General features: G+C 36.5%; 2 pseudogenes; one reads left to right on the top strand and one right to left on the bottom strand.

Moving 5' to 3' along the window:
- The first annotated feature begins 1216 nt into the window (after positions 1–1216).
- Positions 1217–1667, top strand: LOC111727546 (annotated as a pseudogene).
- A 5696-nt stretch (positions 1668–7363) lies between these two features.
- LOC105887726 lies at positions 7364–7843 on the bottom strand (annotated as a pseudogene).
- Between the last annotated feature and the right edge of the window lie 1772 nt (positions 7844–9615).

Genomic DNA, 9615 nt, shown 5'->3' with positions numbered 1-9615 from the left:
ACTTTTATTTTCCAAATGGAATCTATACCATTCAGCAGAGGTAAACAAATAATAAATAAATTATAATAAATCAAAAAACAAAAACAAAGGATAAAAGCAAACAAGCAAAGAAAAAAAAAAACAGGAAAAAATGGGATAAAGACAGAGAAAGAGAGAGTGAGGGGAAACATTCATATCCTTGCTGAGGAAAAGGAAACTGGGAAAGAAAAACCTTTTCTCTAGGCAGAAAAATGCAGAACGGCAGTTTGCTCAACACGTGGAAGAAAGTCACTGAAAACTTGTACTGCGGAAGGCTCTAAGTAATTAGAAAAGTGGATGATTAAAAGGATAATAGATGAAAATTCATTAGGCATGCTCATTTTGAAAAGTTTTCATTAGAGAGACATTGGGACCAAACACATTGTAGTTGAAGAATTCAATCAAGAAAAATCTGAAATCCCTGAGCCTTCTCTTTATTTGTTTTCATTTGTTTCCTTTCCTATAGGAACAGTCCTTGGCGCTGCTGCTGTGCAGAGTTCACTTCAGCCTGACCTGCCCTGTGACTCTGGATTGAGCCCCCCTTTTGTTACCTTGACTCTAAAATTATGTGAAGGTGTCCTTCGGTTTGCAGCCATCTCTCTCTTAGTCTCTTGGCTTTATTTGCTCTTGGTCTGTCTTCACTGCATGTGAGACCTACTGGGTCGCCTGGAGTATTAGTTTTCTATTACTGACAGAACAAATCACCAAGAAGTAATTTCAGAGTACCGGAATGCATGATGACAAGGTGCAGGGTTTTTGTGAGGCTCCCTTCCAGGTGGAAACTAGTCCATCGCACCAGAGGAAAACTCATGTTATGTCATTTCCCACTCTTAGGAGGAAAGCACCCACCAGCAAAGCCAGATAAGGATAGACAGAAACAGGCAGGCAGCACAAGCCAGAGGAAAGGCCTTGCCATGGTGAGATGGGCGTTGATGTAAAGCCCACACATCACTCCTGACACAGAAGAAGTTCATGGGCTTTGTGCCGTAACACCACAATTATATATCCATAAATACAGTATGTGGAAACTATGCAAGCACAATTACAGAGATTAAGGAGTTGCATATTTGTAAATGATGGAGCACAAATATGCAAAGAATCACCCTGGTGGGGACCACACCTAGGGCTGAGAGCATGTGAATGCCAGCAAGGAGAATCTTCTCAATTACACTCAGCTGAATTCACATCTCCCATCAGCATGCCCTACAACTGTTGCCCTGGAAACTTCTCCTCCCATTCCTTCAGGGGCTGCCTGCACTACCTGGGCGTCTCTGTGGCTCTTTCTACCCCAGCAACCTGGTCTGTAGCACTGACCTCTGCTCTCCCAGCACCTGCCAGCTGGGCTCCCTCTACACAGGCTGTTAGGAGACCTGCTGTGAGTCCACCAGTTGCCAGATGTCCTGCTACTGCCTAGGACCTCCTTGCTCTGCAGTCCCTGCCAGATGACTTACCCTGAATCTCTGGGCTATGGGTCCAGCAGCTGCTACTCCCCGGGCTGTGGGTCCAGTGATTTCAGAGCCCTGTGTTATGGAGGCTCTGGCTTCCCTTCCCTGGGCTGTAGATCCAGATTCTGCTACCCAAACTCCTGGGCTTCTAGAACCTTTCAGTCTTCCTGTTACAGACCAATCTGTGGATCCCACTTCTATTGATTCTCTTGCTAAACGTCTAGGTCCTGAGATCAAAGTCAATATTCTGTGTAGCTGTCGTTTTCCTTCTCACTGGTTGCCATTATCCTTTTATTCTTCCACCACTTGCTTCTTGCATCACCAGCTTCTGGCACACCCTGAAATTATTAACCTACAATTGTGTCCTAATATCTGTACCATTGGTATTTGCTATTTGATTTTCCTCCAAGAGCTATTACAAATGATCTGGCACCTAAATATGCTATTCACATGTTTGTTTATAGATTTTGTATCAGTTATTTGGGAGATTAAAGTAAAAATAAATATGACTAAGTAAGTGGATTTGGGGAATATATAATTTGATAGATCTGGGAAAATTTCTGTTGACACTGGATATGTTCCCTATCTGATGGGAATGATCACTTCTTAGGAGACCACAGCTTGTACTTGCCTAAGACTAGGGACATATATTTCTGTTGATATAAGAAAACAAAGTGAGAAATTATTAATAATACATAAACTAGAAATTCAAACAACAAGTATGGCAGATAATTTATAAGGTGATATGTATACTTAGACAAAAACATACCCAGGCGTCTCATATCTGTGTGTGGATTTTCAACCAAAGAAAAAAATGACCCTTAAGCAACTCCTAGGACAGACAGTTTGCTCCTTGTTAGTTAGCATAAGTGTCAGGATCCCTGCCTTCCACCAGTGGAACATTCCCGAGCCTCACCTGCAGACACATGTAAAAGTAATCACAATAATCTTAGGTGGGAGTAATAATTCAGTCCAGGAATTGTGAGTAGCGTCCAAGGTTCAAACTCAATCAAGGTAAGAGCAACGCACTTGAGCAGTGTCGAACAAATATTTATATTCATTAGTCTTTGTATGGTTCCTCTTTTCCCCCAAAGCAGAGCTAAAATCAAAGACTTGTGTGCCAACAAATTTTTGGCACAAGATCCCAGGAAGCAAGTATGATAACCATAGGTGGATAAAGAATCAAAGAGGAAAATCTCATGAAAGAATACATTTTTGAGTTAGTTTTTTGGTGGATAACTTGCCCACAATTCTGCAAGGAACTTTTGGGAGACTGTAGAATAACTCTTGAAACTGTCCACCTCAGGATCAGATGAGGAGACGCAGTTATCAACCAGCCTCTATTTCCGTGAGTTGAACAATGTCCAAGATGTTTCATTTCCTGGAACCTCACAATTGTGCAACAGAGAAATGACAGTCAGTTCCTTCCATGTTTCCAGTTGTGCCCTTAGAGAAGCCCATGTACAGTAAAATAATGTGGCATGTTTTTGAGGGGAGGTGCTATCCACACAAAGAGGGAGTATTAAAACCTACATAAAATTGCAACAGTTATGCCTTGGATCTTAGGTTAGAGTATATTATATGGGCAGGCACAAGGAAATATTAGCTTTGCTATTTTCATTTGCTAATAAAACATCCTTGTAAGAAAGACAAACACTATGTATTATAGACCTTTTCACACATGAGGAGATGGACACTCAAATGGATTTAAAACTTGCCAAAGTTTATAAATTAAAGATCATTCTAGATGAATTCGAGTGAATCAATCTTGTTTAATTGCTCTTTCTAGTTTTTGTTTCTTTTATTTTTGAAAAAAAATTTAATATACAACTACTAGTTTCAGGGTTCCTTAATATTTCTGGTACTACAGAAATTCCCCATCTGAATAGACTTAATCTACTTATAGACTTATTTCATTAGCCTCCTGAATAGAATCTATAAGAAAGAGTAAATATAAAAACAAATTTAAAGTTTAGAGGAAGAACTTCAAAGAATGTGAACTAATTTACATTTTAAAAATTTGTATTAACTCTTTTTGTTGTTGTTGTTATTGCAGCTTCAAACTCCTGACCTCAGCAATCCTCCTGCCTCAGCCTCCAAAGAGCTAGGACCACAGATGGACCCCCACACACCTAGTTAATGTTCTAAATATTTTTATAGATGGAATCTTGCTATGTTGCCCCTACACAACTCATGATCCTGGCCATAAGCGATACTCCCTTTTGGACTGTCTAAAGTGCTGTGATTACAAGCAAAAGCCATCACCCCAGCCTCTATTAATTATTATACTAAATAACAGATTGATAGAAAAATATTTGGTGGCACCTCAAGAAGAAATCATTAGAAACACTGAGTACTGTAACACATTTTATATTATTCATTTCAGTCATAATTTTCAATGTTGCAGTTTATTCAGATCTAGGATTCAAGATTAGATAGAAAGTGCTTCCTTTAGTAATATTGAAAAATATAAACAAGAGTAGTGAAATTTCTGAAATCTTGTGGCATTTCACTAATACTGCAAACAAGATTCCCATTCTGGTATGTCAGATTGAAAGAGGGTGGAGCCAATCAGAGAGAATTCATGGAAAATTTTTTGAGTAAAGTGGTCCACAAAATGTAGAACTAGCTCAGGATTTGAAAAGAAAAGTTTGAGAATCTTGTATGGAAGAACATACAGCCCAAGCAAGAGATATAAGAAAAATCCCTGCATATATTTGACAATATAGTAACAGCTTAACAACACTAATGATGACTTAACCATCAACAAAACTATGACTCGAAGATAATACCACACATGAAGGTGAAAGTGATTCATAAGGAAAGGAAAAATACTGATTGCCACCATAATTTAGAGTAGATGCAAAATGTTTTATTTTTTAAAAACTATTGATTCTACCTTTATTCAAAGAATATTATAGCTTGTTTGGATGCAAAATTGTGTTCTATATTTCCCACAACTAAAAATACATTTCTTTTCCACCGATTCATTACTGTCTTCACCATGATGTTGCCCTTACTCCAAATTTTTACTTTTTATTATTACTGAGGCAACACTTTTTGTGTGATTTTATATTAACTTTATTAAATAGAACATTATGAATTTTCCGTGGCTTTATATGGATTCTTTTGGCAGATGAAAAAATCAAACCCTTACTGGAATTAATTTGTTTTCTATTTGATATATTTGGCCACACTGGCCTAAAACGGAGTTCATTTAATCTTTAGCATTGTCTTTGTTATGCTAATGGAGAATGTCACCTATCATTTCAACTATTATTTTTTTTTTTTTTTGCTCATGAACAAGAAAATTTAGGATTTAACACAAGTGAAAATAATTTGAAATAATTATTTGACCTAAATAAAAATTATTCATCCAAGAGTTATATTGACATATATTTTATATCTGCTGATGATAAATCCATGTTGGAGGCAATTGTCTTAAAAGTTTTACAATCTTTTGAAGAAGATATTGGTATTTCTTCAGCAAAATTCTATTTTTTTGTTTTCTATTTTTTGGGGGACAGAGTCTTATTTTATTGCCCTCAGTAGAGTGTGATGGCATATTTCATATGCTCCATAAATATCACCTACCCTCATGTCATCAAATTGTTGTACAAATTATGTACTCATCATCAACTTGCTTTAAGAACTTATCTTTTTTTTCCATAAAAAACACACTTTTATTTTAGGCTCATTTTTTTCTAAAAGGATTTTGCTAAACAGAATTTAACTTTACCAAAGAATGAAATAGTTGTAGATTTAAGCAATACAATACATGGCCAAACCAGTATAGTGATAGCATTTAAATTCTTTTTTTTTTGCTCTGTGGCAGCCTCAATTTTATGCCCATACTTCCTGTACACCTGAGAAGTTAATTCTCAAATTTCCCACCAACTCCACCTACTGTTGGCCTGATGGATACCGCTCCATTTTGTAATCTGTGGAATAGACCACAGGACTGTGGGCCAAATTAGAACAGTACATCAGCCTCCATCAGGATTTGAACTTGCAAGTTTTCCTGGTGCTTGGACATGAGGGTAATTTGTTTGTCAAGTGATTTCTCTGTATGCTGTCTTTGACAGAAAGGAAATAGCTCTATTTATTCAGAAGTGATAAGAAACAGAAGAATATCTTAGTCTTCTTTCAGATTTCTGATAATTAGACTAAAAACTCTCTTCACTGTGCATGTAACTTAGTCTCTACTAGATGAAACCATGGCAGAGGCAAACTGGAGATCCCTGAAACCAATCATCAGTTATGTGAATAAAATTATTACTGATTATAAGAAAGAAAATAAAAAGGCTGAGACAATTGCCAAATGAAACTGTATAGTAAGACAAAGAGGAATAAACCAAGGCAAATTGCTACCCTGTGAGTAAGGACCCGATTTAGGTCATCTGTATCTTGATAATGCTATTCTTGACTTAAATTATGAAACATTTGGGGAATAACTCTTGATTCCAGCATTATCAGCTGCCTGAGTGTTTGGCTGAATCCTTTGAGTGTTTAGCTGAATATTGTAAGAGAATGTTTGCATGAGGTTTGAATTTCCTTTTTCAAATAAATGCTATCAACCAAACCACTCTAAAAATGGACAAATCCATAATTCATCAAACTTATAAAACTGATTATTTTAAAAAATGGTTCTATTTGTTAATGAATATTGAAATATGTTAGAGATTTTCTTTAGAGACTTAATTTCTCACTAGGTAATATGCATGGGGAAACTGGAGCCCTTACCAAATCTAACTCACTAGCTAACATCAACCTTCCTCCTGGATGCTCATATATTTTAGAATTTATTTTATAAGTAATCTTTCTCCCAAAATAATGTGACCTAGTCAATTTAATATTCACTGCATACTGTAATTATTTTACATAAAAGTAGAATTTTCTTACTACCTAGGTAAAAAAAAAATAGTCCATGGTTATGAGTTTTTATCTTGAGAATTTATACTCTGTGGTTTACCATGTGAAAGTAATTAATGATGAAGTGAACATGAAAGATAAAAATGTTTCTGCCAGCTCGAACAGGAAATTGGGCAATTTTATTCTTTCACATGTTGACTGATAACACTAGAAAAAACAATTTTTTTCCCTTGGGGCCATAATGTCTTACTACAAAAATAGAATAAAAATTTTGAAAACAAAATAATCCTAAAACGTACATCAATTAAAGTAATATAAAAACTTGAAAATTTGTAACATAAGTATATTGAAAAATAGTTCTTAAGGGTAAGGTGTTTTTTTTTTTTTTCAGGCTTAAGTATAATTTAAAGGTAAATATAAATTAAAAAAAGCTATTGACTTCTATTAATTTAATCCACATTTTTGGAATTAAAATGTCAATATTAATTGTAACAATAAGAACATCAACAAGTGAGATTTTCACAGATCCACTGCAGAGTTTTCCCAGAGGGCCTCACTCCAAGGTCAAGAGACATGCAAGTGATATATGCTTCTTGAGGCCTTGAGCTCAAATTAGCAAGAGTTAACTATAACTTACATGGCAGTTAATATGTTAAAGTTAAAAAAAAATTTAAATGGTAAGTACAAGATACAGAAAAGCCCAGTCAGATATTCAAAAGTAGTTATGAAGACAAAAAGTAAACAAAAAATATGAAGCAGATATATAGATGTTATGTAACATTTTTATTTAAACTTATGACATTTTCCATTACATAAAATTTAAAACTGTACTTGGGGAAATTAATAGGTGATGCATTAGGAGAGCAGTATGCTTCCTCATTACATACGTCTTTGATCCAGTAGCTATTGTCTTTACATTTCTTGTGCTTCTCATCAGTAGAAGGCAGATCCATAGGCTGGTTGGTAAGAAGCAGACTGGAAGCATCTAGAAGGAAAGTAGGTTGGACCATAAAAGTTGGATCTATAATTTAGGGATGAGAAAGCAGTGGGGCCACAGTCCACTGATTAGAAACCACTGGGTCAAAAGCCCAAAGCTTGGGAGCCACAGACAAATGACCTGAGGCAAAGCCCAGAGATCCAGACTAAGTCATCGGGCAGGGGCAGGGACTGCAGAGCAAGGAGGTCCTCAGGTGGCAGCAGGACGTCTGGCAAAGGGCTAGACAGCACACAGGACGTCTGGCAGCTGCTGGGCTCGCAGCAGGTCTCCTGACAGCCGGTGTAGAGGGAGGAGCCCAGCTAGCAGGTGCTAGGAGAGTCAGTGCTGTAGACCAGGTTGCTGGGGTAGGAAGAGCCACAGGAGGCACCTGGGTAACGTAGGTAGTCCCACAGGAACAGGAGAAGTTTCCCAGGTGTGTCGATGGGAGATGTGACTTACAATAATAAGACCTGAGTTTGAATGTCACTTCTTGGACTGGGGTGTTTATACACCTTATCATTAGGTGTGTCATTCACACGGAACACAAAAACAGATGCTGCTGCATTTACGTAAATTGAAAAGATCATCACAGTCAAACATGTGTAATTTTGTGGTGTTACAACTGGGAAATATTTGTAATATTTGTGTGTTGGAATTCAGGTAATGTTGAATCTTTGAAACTATTAATCACCTTCCCTTAGTAAAGGTCACTCTTAAGATCTTTCAGGGAACTGCTTTAGAGGTAGACAGTGTCTGGGCTGAGGTAATCTGGCTTAATTAAAAATAATTGATACCCTTTTCACAATCTGTCTCAAAATCATTGCCATCTGGCTAGCAGAGTTGCCAGCTAACCAATCTATTCATAGTCATTTCTTTTAAACAAAACATACTTTGATTGTCATCCCTAAGTGACAAGCTAACTTAATGAATACTGTCATCAGAAAGCAGCAAAGTGATATGCAAGATGTTTTAGGGGGTTTCAATTAAAACCTGACCTCAACTTGAATGGCTTTAGTGAAATATTAACTGAGAGATTCCCTGCTACGTCATGTTCCTGCTTGACATTGTATGCAGACTGCTGAGAACAGTGTACGCAGACTATTGTAGCTTTTGTTTCTTTTTTTGTGTATGTTTACTGTTGAGTTAGTTAAATATCATAAATTACTTCATGCTATGTTGGAATGTTAGAGATTATCTAAGATGCTAAAAATGCATGAAAAATAAAAACAAAACATGGCAAAAACATTCAATGTATTTCTAAAACTAATTCCGTGTTTCTCAATAATTCAGTGTTTCCCCGTAAAAGGATTTCTAAGAATGTAGAAAATATCCTCAGTTTAAAGAAACTTTATAAAGTAATTATCTTAAAATTCTGCACCCATCTTTTTTTTTTAATAGAGTCTCACTTTGTGCCCTGGGTAAAGTGCTGTGGTGTCATAGTTCACACCAACCTCAAATTTTGGGGCTTAAGAGTGATTCTCTTGCCTCAGCTTCCTGAGTAGCTGGGACCAGAGGCACCTGCCATAACACCTGGCTATTTTTTCTATTTGTAGTAGAGACACGGTCTAACTCTTGCTGAGGCATTCTCCAACTACTGACCTCAGGGACTTCAGCGGCTTTAGCCTCCCAGAGGGCTAGGATTACAGGTATAAGCCACCATGGCTGGCCCAAAGGACCATGTGGAAAAGAATCTTCCTTTGCTTCAGAAGGCAACTTTCATCACTTGTCTTAAATTGTTTTCAGGTATTTCTTATAAGTATTACAAAACTTTTAAAATAATGGTCATATGTTTTCTTTCTGACTTATTTTCACTTCTCTGTAATAGTGCAATAAAGACTGATGCCATGAGGAAGGACAGAGATTGAGAAAGCTTACCTTGCTAGGTCTTCTATGCTGTTGGACTTTGTTCATTTTATAGAAAAACATTTCCCTTCTACTTCTGAACAAATGTGCTTGGATGGAAAAATTCGATTATTTTTCTGAGAAAAGAATGTTCAACTTTACTTAATATCTGATCTCATGGAATATTCTCCCACAGAAATAGCTTATATACAAAAAGATGACATTGAAACAAAAACCAAAATTCAATTTACATGAGCTAAATATTTATGTGGATGTTTTGATGTTCAATATTTTATCAACAAATACTGCAGGAAGGTTTGGAATCTACTAGAATGCTTTTTGCTGTTCACAATTAAGAAACCCAGTAAATAAGAATTGTTGATTTTTGGAGCAGAGGACAAACTATGACACCTAATGAATGAAACATGATTGGAGATCAACTCGTTTGCTCAAAATGTTGAG

Source organism: Otolemur garnettii, unplaced genomic scaffold, assembly GCF_000181295.1.
Source record: "Otolemur garnettii isolate 467f Iridium unplaced genomic scaffold, OtoGar3 scaffold00111, whole genome shotgun sequence".
NCBI lineage: Eukaryota > Metazoa > Chordata > Mammalia > Primates > Galagidae > Otolemur > Otolemur garnettii.
The sequence above is the reverse complement of the archived record's forward strand: the minus strand, read 5'-3'. Positions and strand labels throughout refer to the sequence as shown.